The sequence below is a fragment of the Lissotriton helveticus genome, chromosome 1_1 (assembly GCF_964261635.1).
Source record: "Lissotriton helveticus chromosome 1_1, aLisHel1.1, whole genome shotgun sequence".
Taxonomy (NCBI): Eukaryota; Metazoa; Chordata; class Amphibia; order Caudata; family Salamandridae; genus Lissotriton; species Lissotriton helveticus.
The window spans coordinates 216522604-216530707 of NC_136057.1; the positions used below are offsets into that span (position 1 = coordinate 216522604).

Here is an 8104-nt window from a genome sequence, read left to right on the forward strand (position 1 = left end):
TTCATTTCAGAATATCTCTGCACCTAATCAGAGCGTATTGGCTCTGTGGCGCAAAGGATAGCGCATTGGACTTCTAGGTGAATGTAAAAAAGATATTCAAAGGTTGTGGGTTCGAATCCCACCAGAGTCAGTTTTATCCCTATTTATTTCATAACTGTTTAAAAGAGTAATAAACAGTGCATGCATGCTTCTGCTTCACCAAAAAGGGCAGTGAAAGGAAGTCTATTTTAAATAGATACTATTCAAGTTACGCAATCTTTGCAGAAGAGGAAATTGGCAGCTGTACTTATGAAAATGTAATTTACTCAGAAGTAAGATTTTGGGCCCTTCCTTAATTTTACAATGTCAATAAAAACATATGAATTCTAAGTCAGCAAAAAAAAATTAGATAGTAGCAATTTCAGGACTTACAATAAGGTTAAATTTACTGAAGAAATTTCAAATGCTTGAAGTACCAATTCATTATTATATTCCGCGTATTCAGTACTTAATACCGGCAACCATCTTAAGAAACGTAGTGATAGTTGGGACACTTCCAAATGTTGATAAGGTCATTTTGTGGAGCAACCTCTCCGAGCCTGGATAGCACAGTCGGGAGAGCATCAGACTTTTAATCTGAGGGCCCAGGGTTCAAGTCCCTGTTCAGGCGGCTTGGTTAAAGAAAAGGTATATCAATTGCATACTCTTTTCAGGATCCAATGAATGGGGAGTCCTATTAGAGATGTTTCAAAAAAGTCTTAATCAAGTCATTACATACCCATCTGTCTTCTACATTCTTTGACAAGGGTTAAGAAGACTTACCCAAACTGTATCATGTAGTTTGTTGATTATCTTTTACCCAATTCAATGTTCAAAATGTAAGGTTAGTGTCCGATTAACTTGATAAAGTTGGTCAACAGCTGATAGGTCATCTTTTTATTTGTGAATCTCTGATCACCGTGTTGAATCAGGTCGGATCTCTAGTGCAATGGATAGCGGCTTGGAGTCCTAGACGAATGTAGCAAAAGCATTCAAAGGCTTTGTGTTCAAACACCAGCTGGGTCAATTTTATCCCTCCTCTTATTTTATAACTAATTGAAACAGTAACAAGCAATGCCTGCGTCTGCATCACCAGAAACATTTACCAAAATGGCTGTGAAAGAAAGTCTACTTAAACAGAGACTGTTTGCTTTGAAAACATTGCATAATCTATGCCCAAGAGGAAATTCCCAAAGATACTGCTGAAAATGTAATTTAGTAGGTAGTAATAGTATTTGGCACTTTATTGATTTCACAATGTCATTTTAGACACATGATTTCTAAGTCAGCCGAAAATGAGATAGTCCAAATTTCAGGATTTAAAATGGATTACGTGTGCTGCTGAAATTTCAAATGCTTAACACCTTCAATGCTACAGGAGATTTTCCTCCTGTGCTGAATGATCTGTAAATCCATTGTTCATGACGAGCTCAGCTCGTCATAAGCACACGACAAGTGTACTGCACGACGAGCTGAGCTCGTCATGAGCATGGAAGGGGTTAAAACATCAATTTGTTATTAAACTCTACAAATTTGATTGCTAATATATGTAACCATATTAATACACAGAGTGTAGGTCAGTGTACTTCCACATTTGTTTAGCTGATTTTAAGACAGAGTATAGCAGAGCCTGGATAGCTCAGTCGGTAGAGCATCAGACTTTTAATCTGAGGGTCCAGGGTTCAAGTCCCTGTTCAGGCGGTTGCTTCCTTTAAAGAGAAATTACTCTAATTGGATGCTCTTTTTGTGTTCCCCTGCATGACGAATAAGATATTCCATTACTAAAATTGCAAAAACGTCTTTCATGGAGTTGTGAAATGCACATCTGCCTCATATATCATGTGCCATTTGACTAAACTTAAGTCGTACGTAGATTTACCTAAGGTATCATGTAACTTGAGACGGTGAATATAATTTCCCCAATTCAATATTCAAAATAAATCCATGGTTATAGTATCAAATGAACTTTATAAAGCTGATCAACATTATTTCATTTCAGAATATCTCTGCACCTCTTCAGAGTGTATTGGCTCTGTGGCGCAATGGATAGCGCATTGGACTTCTAGGTGAATGTAAAAAAAATATTTAAAGGTTGTGGGTTCGAATCCCACCAGAGTCACTTTTATCCCTATTTATTTCATAACTGTTTAAAAGAGTAATAAACAGTGCATGCATGCTTCTGCTTCACCAAAAAGGGCAGTGAAAGGAAGTCTATTTTAAATAGATACTATTCAAGTTACGCAATCTTTGCAGAAGAGGAAATTGGCAGCTGTACTTATGAAAATGTAATTTACTCAGAAGTAAGATTTTGGGCCCTTCCTTAATTTTACAATATCAATAAAAACATATGAATTCTAAGTCAGCAAAAAAAATGAGATAGTAGGAATTTCAGGACTTACAATAAGGTTAAATTTACTGAAGAGATTTCAAATGCTTGAAGTACCAATTCATTATTATATTCCGCGTATTCAGTACTTAATACCGGCAACCATCTTAAGAAACGTAGTGATAGTTGGGACACTTCCAAATGTTGATAAGGTCATTTTGTGGAGCGCCCTCTCCGAGCCTGGATAGCTCAGTCGGGAGAGCATAAGACTTTTAATCTGAGGGCCCAGGGTTCAAGACCCTGTTCAGGCTGCTTGGTTAACCCCTTCAGTGCTAATGACAAGGGTAACTCGTCATGGAGTTTCCATTGATTTCAATGGAAATTACATTGAGGGGCCAGAGGTGCCTTAGCAGCCAAGTGGTTAAAGAAAAGGTATATCAATTGCATACTCTTTTCAGGATCCAATGAATGGGGAGTCCTATTAGAGATGTTTCAAAAAAGTCTTAATCAAGACATTACATACCCATCTGTCTTCTACATTCTTTGACAAGGGTTAAGAAGACTTACCCAAACTGTATCATGTAGTTTGTTGATTATCTTTTACCCAATTTAATGTTCAAAATGTAAGGTAGTGTCCGATTAACTTGATAAAGTTGGTCAACAGCTGATAGGTCATCTTTTTATTTGTGAATCTCTGATCAGCGTGTTGAATCAGGTCGGATCTCTAGTGCAATGGATAGCGGCTTGGAGTCCTAGACGAATGTAGCAAAAGCATTCAAAGGCTTTGTGTTCAAACACCAGCTGGGTCAATTTTATCCCTCCTCTTATTTTATAACTAATTGAAACAGTAACAAGCAATGCCTGCGTCTGCATCACCAGAAACATTTACCAACATGGCAGTGAAAGAAAGTCTACTTAAACAGAGACTGTTTGCTTTGAAAACATTGCATAATCTATGCCCAAGAGGAAATTCCCAAAGATACTGCTGAAAATGTAATTTAGTAGGTAGTAATAGTATTTGGCACTTTATTGATTTCACAATGTCATTTTAGACACATGATTTCTAAGTCAGCCGAAAATGAGATAGTCCAAATTTCAGGATTTAAAATGGATTACGTGTGCTGCTGAAATTTCAAATGCTTAACACCTTCAATGCTACAGGAGATTTTCCTCCTGTGCTGAATGATCTGTAAATCCATTGTTCATGACGAGCTCAGCTCGTCATAAGCACACGACAAGTGTACTGCACGACGAGCTGAGCTCGTCATGAGCATGGAAGGGGTTAAAACATCAATTTGTTATTAAACTCTACAAATTTGATTGCTAATATATGTTACCATATTAATACACAGAGTGTAGGTCAGTGTACGTCCACATTTGTTTAGCTGATTTTAAGACAGAGTATAGCAGAGCCTGGATAGCTCAGTCGGTAGAGCATCAGACTTTTAATCTGAGGGTCCAGGGTTCAAGTCCCTGTTCAGGCGGGTGCTTCCTTTAAAGAAAAATTACTCTAATTGGATGCTCTTTTTGTGTTCCCCTGCATGACGAATAAGATATTCCATTACTAAAATTGCAAAAACGTCTTTCATGGAGTTGTGAAATGCACATCTGCCTCATATATCATGTGCCATTTGACTAAACTTAAGTCGTACGTAGATTTACCTAAGGTATCATGTAACTTGAGACGGTGAATATAATTTCCCCAATTCAATATTCAAAATAAATCCATGGTTATAGTATCAAATGAACTTTATAAAGCTGATCAACATTATTTCATTTCAGAATATCTCTGCACCTAATCAGAGCGTATTGGCTCTGTGGCGCAATGGATAGCGCATTGAACTTCTAGGTGAATGTAAAAAAGATATTCAAAGGTTGTGGGTTCGAATCCCACCAGAGTCAGTTTTATCCCTATTTATTTCATAACTGTTTAAAAGAGTAATAAACAGTGCATGCATGCTTCTGCTTCACCAAAAAGGGCAGTGAAAGGAAGTCTATTTTAAATAGATACTATTCAAATTACGCAATCTTTGCAGAAGAGGAAATTGGCAGCTGTACTTATGAAAATGTAATTTACTCAGAAGTAAGATTTTGGGCCCTTCCTTAATTTTACAATGTCAATAAAAACATATGACTTCTAAGTGAGCAAAAAAAATTAGATAGTAGCAATTTCAGGACTTACAATAAGGTTAAATTTACTGAAGAGATTTCAAATGCTTGAAGTACCAATTCATTATTATATTCCGCGTATTCAGTACTTAATACCGGCAACCATCTTAAGAAACGTAGTGATAGTTGGGACACTTCCAAATTTTGATAAGGTCATTTGGTGGAGCGACTTCTCCGAGCCTGGATAGCTCAGTCGGGAGAGCATCAGACTTTTAATCTGAGGGCCCAGGGTTCAAGTCCCTGTTCAGGCGGCTTGGTTAAAGAAAAGGTATATCAATTGCATACTCTTTTCAGGATCCAATGAATGGGGAGTCCTATTAGAGATGTTTCAAAAACGTCTTAATCAAGTCATTACATACCCATCTGTCTTCTACATTCTTTGACAAGGGTTAAGAAGACTTACCCAAACTGTATCATGTAGTTTGACATGTTGATTATCTTTTACCCAATTCAATGTTCAAAATGTAAGGTAGTGTCCGATTAACTTGATAAAGTTGGTCAACAGCTGATAGGTCATCTTTTTATTTGTGAATCTCTGATCAGCGTGTTGAATCAGGTCGGATCTCTAGTGCAATGGATAGCGGCTTGGAGTCCTAGACGAATGTAGCAAAAGCATTCAAAGGCTTTGTGTTCAAACACCAGCTGGGTCAATTTTATCCCTCCTCTTATTTTATAACTAATTGAAACAGTAACAAGCAATGCCTGCGTCTGCATCACCAGAAACATTTACCAAAATGGCAGTGAAAGAAAGTCTACTTAAACAGAGACTGTTTGCTTTGAAAACATTGCATAATCTATGCCCAAGAGGAAATTCCCAAAGATACTGCTGAAAATGTAATTTAGTAGGTAGTAATAGTATTTGGCACTTTATTGATTTCACAAAGTCATTTTAGACACATGATTTCTAAGTCAGCCGAAAATGAGATAGTCCAAATTTCAGGATTTAAAATGGATTACGTGTGCTGCTGAAATTTCAAATGCTTAACACCTTCAATGCTACAGGAGATTTTCCTCCTGTGCTGAATGATCTGTAAATCCATTGTTCATGACGAGCTCAGCTCGTCATAAGCACACGACAAGTGTACTGCACGACGAGCTGAGCTCGTCATGAGCATGGAAGGGGTTAAAACATCAATTTGTTATTAAACTCTACAAATTTGATTGCTAATATATGTAACCATATTAATACACAGAGTGTAGGTCAGTGTACGTCCACATTTGTTTAGCTGATTTTAAGATGGAGTATAGCAGAGCCTGGATAGCTCAGTCGGTAGAGCATCAGACTTTTAATCTGAGGGTCCAGGGTTCAAGTCCCTGTTCAGGCGGTTGCTTCCTTTAAAGAGAAATTACTCTAATTGGATGCTCTTTTTGTATTCCCCTGCATGACGAATAAGATATTCCATTACTAAAATTGCAAAAACGTCTTTCATGGAGTTGTGAAATGCACATCTGCCTCATATATCATGTGCCATTTGACTAAACTTAAGTCGTACGTAGATTTACCTAAGGTATCATGTAACTTGAGACGGTGAATATAATTTCCCCAATTCAATATTCAAAATAAATCCATGGTTATAGTATCAAATGAACTTTATAAAGCTGATCAACATTATTTCATTTCAGAATATCTCTGCACCTCTTCAGAGTGTATTGGCTCTGTGGCGCAATGGATAGCGCATTGGACTTCTAGGTCAGGGGTGCCCAAACCAGTCCTGGCGGGCCGTATCCATGCCAGATTTTTGGGATATCCCCATCTGGGGATCACGGTTCGATCCCCGGCACCGGCGGCAGATTAGCCCAGCACCAGGTGACTCTGGGAAATAGCTGGCGCCGCGGCTAGGGCGGCTGACTCCGGAATCTGGAGATTTTTTTATTTAAGGTTTTTGTAGAGCGCGTAGTAACCCTCGAGCATCCCAGAGATCAGGGTTCGATCCCCGGCACCGGCCGCAGATTAGCCCAGCACCACGTGACTCTGGGAAATAGCTGGCGCCGCGGCTAGGGAGGCTGACTCCGGAATCTGGAGATCACGGTTCGATCCCCGGCACCGGCGGCAGATTAGCCCAGCACCAGGTGACTCTGGGAAATAGCTGGCGCCGCGGCTAGGGCGGCTGACTCCGGAATCTGGAGATTTTTTTATTTAAGGTTTTTGTAGAGCGCGTAGTAACCCTCGAGCATCCCAGAGATCAGGGTTCGATCCCCGGCACCGGCCGCAGATTAGCCCAGCACCACGTGACTCTGGGAAATAGCTGGCGCCGCGGCTAGAGCGGCTGACTCCGGAATCTGGGGATCACGGTTCGATCCCCGGCACCGGCGGCAGATTAGCCCAGCACCATGTGACTCTGGGCAATAGCTTGCTTAATCTTCCCAACGGCCCCTAGCGCCTAGAGACCCTTACCGGTGATTGTGCGCCTTACAAATGTGGATTATTATTATTATTATTATTTGGGCCGATTCCGATCCGGTTCGTAAAAGCTCATCTGCCCGAATCTGTCGGACAACCACGTACGCCCGGGAGAGGACTGCCCGGGACCCGTGGAGCCCGTCCTGGTCACTCTGACCTGCCGTCTGCCCGGGGAAGGGAGCCCCGGACGCCCGGGGGGAGGACTGCCCGGGACCCATGGAGCCCGTCCTGGGCACTCTGACCTGCCGTCTGCCCGGGGAAGGGAGCCCCGGACGCCCGGGGGGAGGACTGCCCGGGACCCATGGAGCCCGTCCTGGGCACTCTGGCCTGCCGACGGCCCGGGGAAGGGAGCCCCGGACGCCCGGGGGAGGACTGCCCGGGACCCGTGGAACTCGTCCTGGGCACTCTGACATCCCGCTGACCCGGGGAAGGGAACCCCGGACGCCCGGGAGCCGTGGAGCCCGTCCTGGGCACTCTGACAAGCCGTCGGACCGGGGAAGGGAGCCCCGGACGCCCGGGACCCGTGGAGCCTGTCCTGGGAACTCCGGCATGCCGTTGGCCCAGGGAAGGGAGTCCCAGATACCCGGGACCCGTGGAGCCCGTCATGGGCACTCTGACAAGCCGGTGTCCCGGGGAAGGGAGCCCCGGACGCCCGGGACTCGTGGAGCCCGTCCTGGGCACTCTGGCATGCCGTTGGCCTGGGGAAGGGAGCCCCGGACGCCCGGTGGGGGAGGACTGCCAGGGACCCGTGGAGCCCGTCCTGGGCACTTTGACCTGCCGTTGGCCTGGAGATGGAAGCCCCGGATGCCCGGGGGAGGACTGCCCGGGACGTATGGAGCCCGTCCCGGGCACTTTTCCATGCCGTCGGCAGGGATGGAGCCCCGGACGCCCGGGGGACGGCTGCCCAAGAGCCATGGAGCCCGTCCTGGGCAATTTGACAAGCCGTTGGCCTGGAGGAAGGAAGCCCCGGGTGGCCTAGGGAGGTGTTACCCAGGCATAGCCCATCTGGTCCCCCTAGGAGAGAACCACCAACCTTGGAGGGGTGTCCGGGCGTACCCTGTCCCTAGTAATCCGGAGGGAAATTACCTGACTTTCTTGCAATCTGTGCACACGAGGTGACAGAGGGGACCCAAGGCGCGAAAGTACCCGACCTCCTGGAGCCCTCGCTGGGATCCGGGAGGCGAATGGCA

General features: G+C 43.8%; 6 non-coding genes across 6 annotated transcripts; all 6 read left to right on the forward strand.

The window, feature by feature from the left end:
- The first annotated feature begins 39 nt into the window (after positions 1–39).
- Positions 40–130, forward strand: TRNAR-UCU (transfer RNA arginine (anticodon UCU)). The gene is given in 2 exon segments: positions 40–76; positions 95–130. It is a non-coding gene; the product is annotated as a tRNA-Arg (tRNA).
- Positions 131–1646: 1516 nt separating this feature from the next.
- On the forward strand, positions 1647–1719 carry TRNAK-UUU (transfer RNA lysine (anticodon UUU)). The gene has a single exon. It is a non-coding gene; the product is annotated as a tRNA-Lys (tRNA).
- Positions 1720–2046: 327 nt separating this feature from the next.
- On the forward strand, positions 2047–2137 carry TRNAR-UCU (transfer RNA arginine (anticodon UCU)). The gene is given in 2 exon segments: positions 2047–2083; positions 2102–2137. It is a non-coding gene; the product is annotated as a tRNA-Arg (tRNA).
- A 1618-nt stretch (positions 2138–3755) lies between these two features.
- Positions 3756–3828, forward strand: TRNAK-UUU (transfer RNA lysine (anticodon UUU)). Its single transcript has one exon. It is a non-coding gene; the product is annotated as a tRNA-Lys (tRNA).
- Positions 3829–4155: 327 nt separating this feature from the next.
- TRNAR-UCU (transfer RNA arginine (anticodon UCU)) lies at positions 4156–4246 on the forward strand. Its single transcript is given in 2 exon segments — positions 4156–4192; positions 4211–4246. It is a non-coding gene; the product is annotated as a tRNA-Arg (tRNA).
- Positions 4247–5765: 1519 nt separating this feature from the next.
- On the forward strand, positions 5766–5838 carry TRNAK-UUU (transfer RNA lysine (anticodon UUU)). The gene has a single exon. It is a non-coding gene; the product is annotated as a tRNA-Lys (tRNA).
- Positions 5839–8104: the final 2266 nt, after the last annotated feature.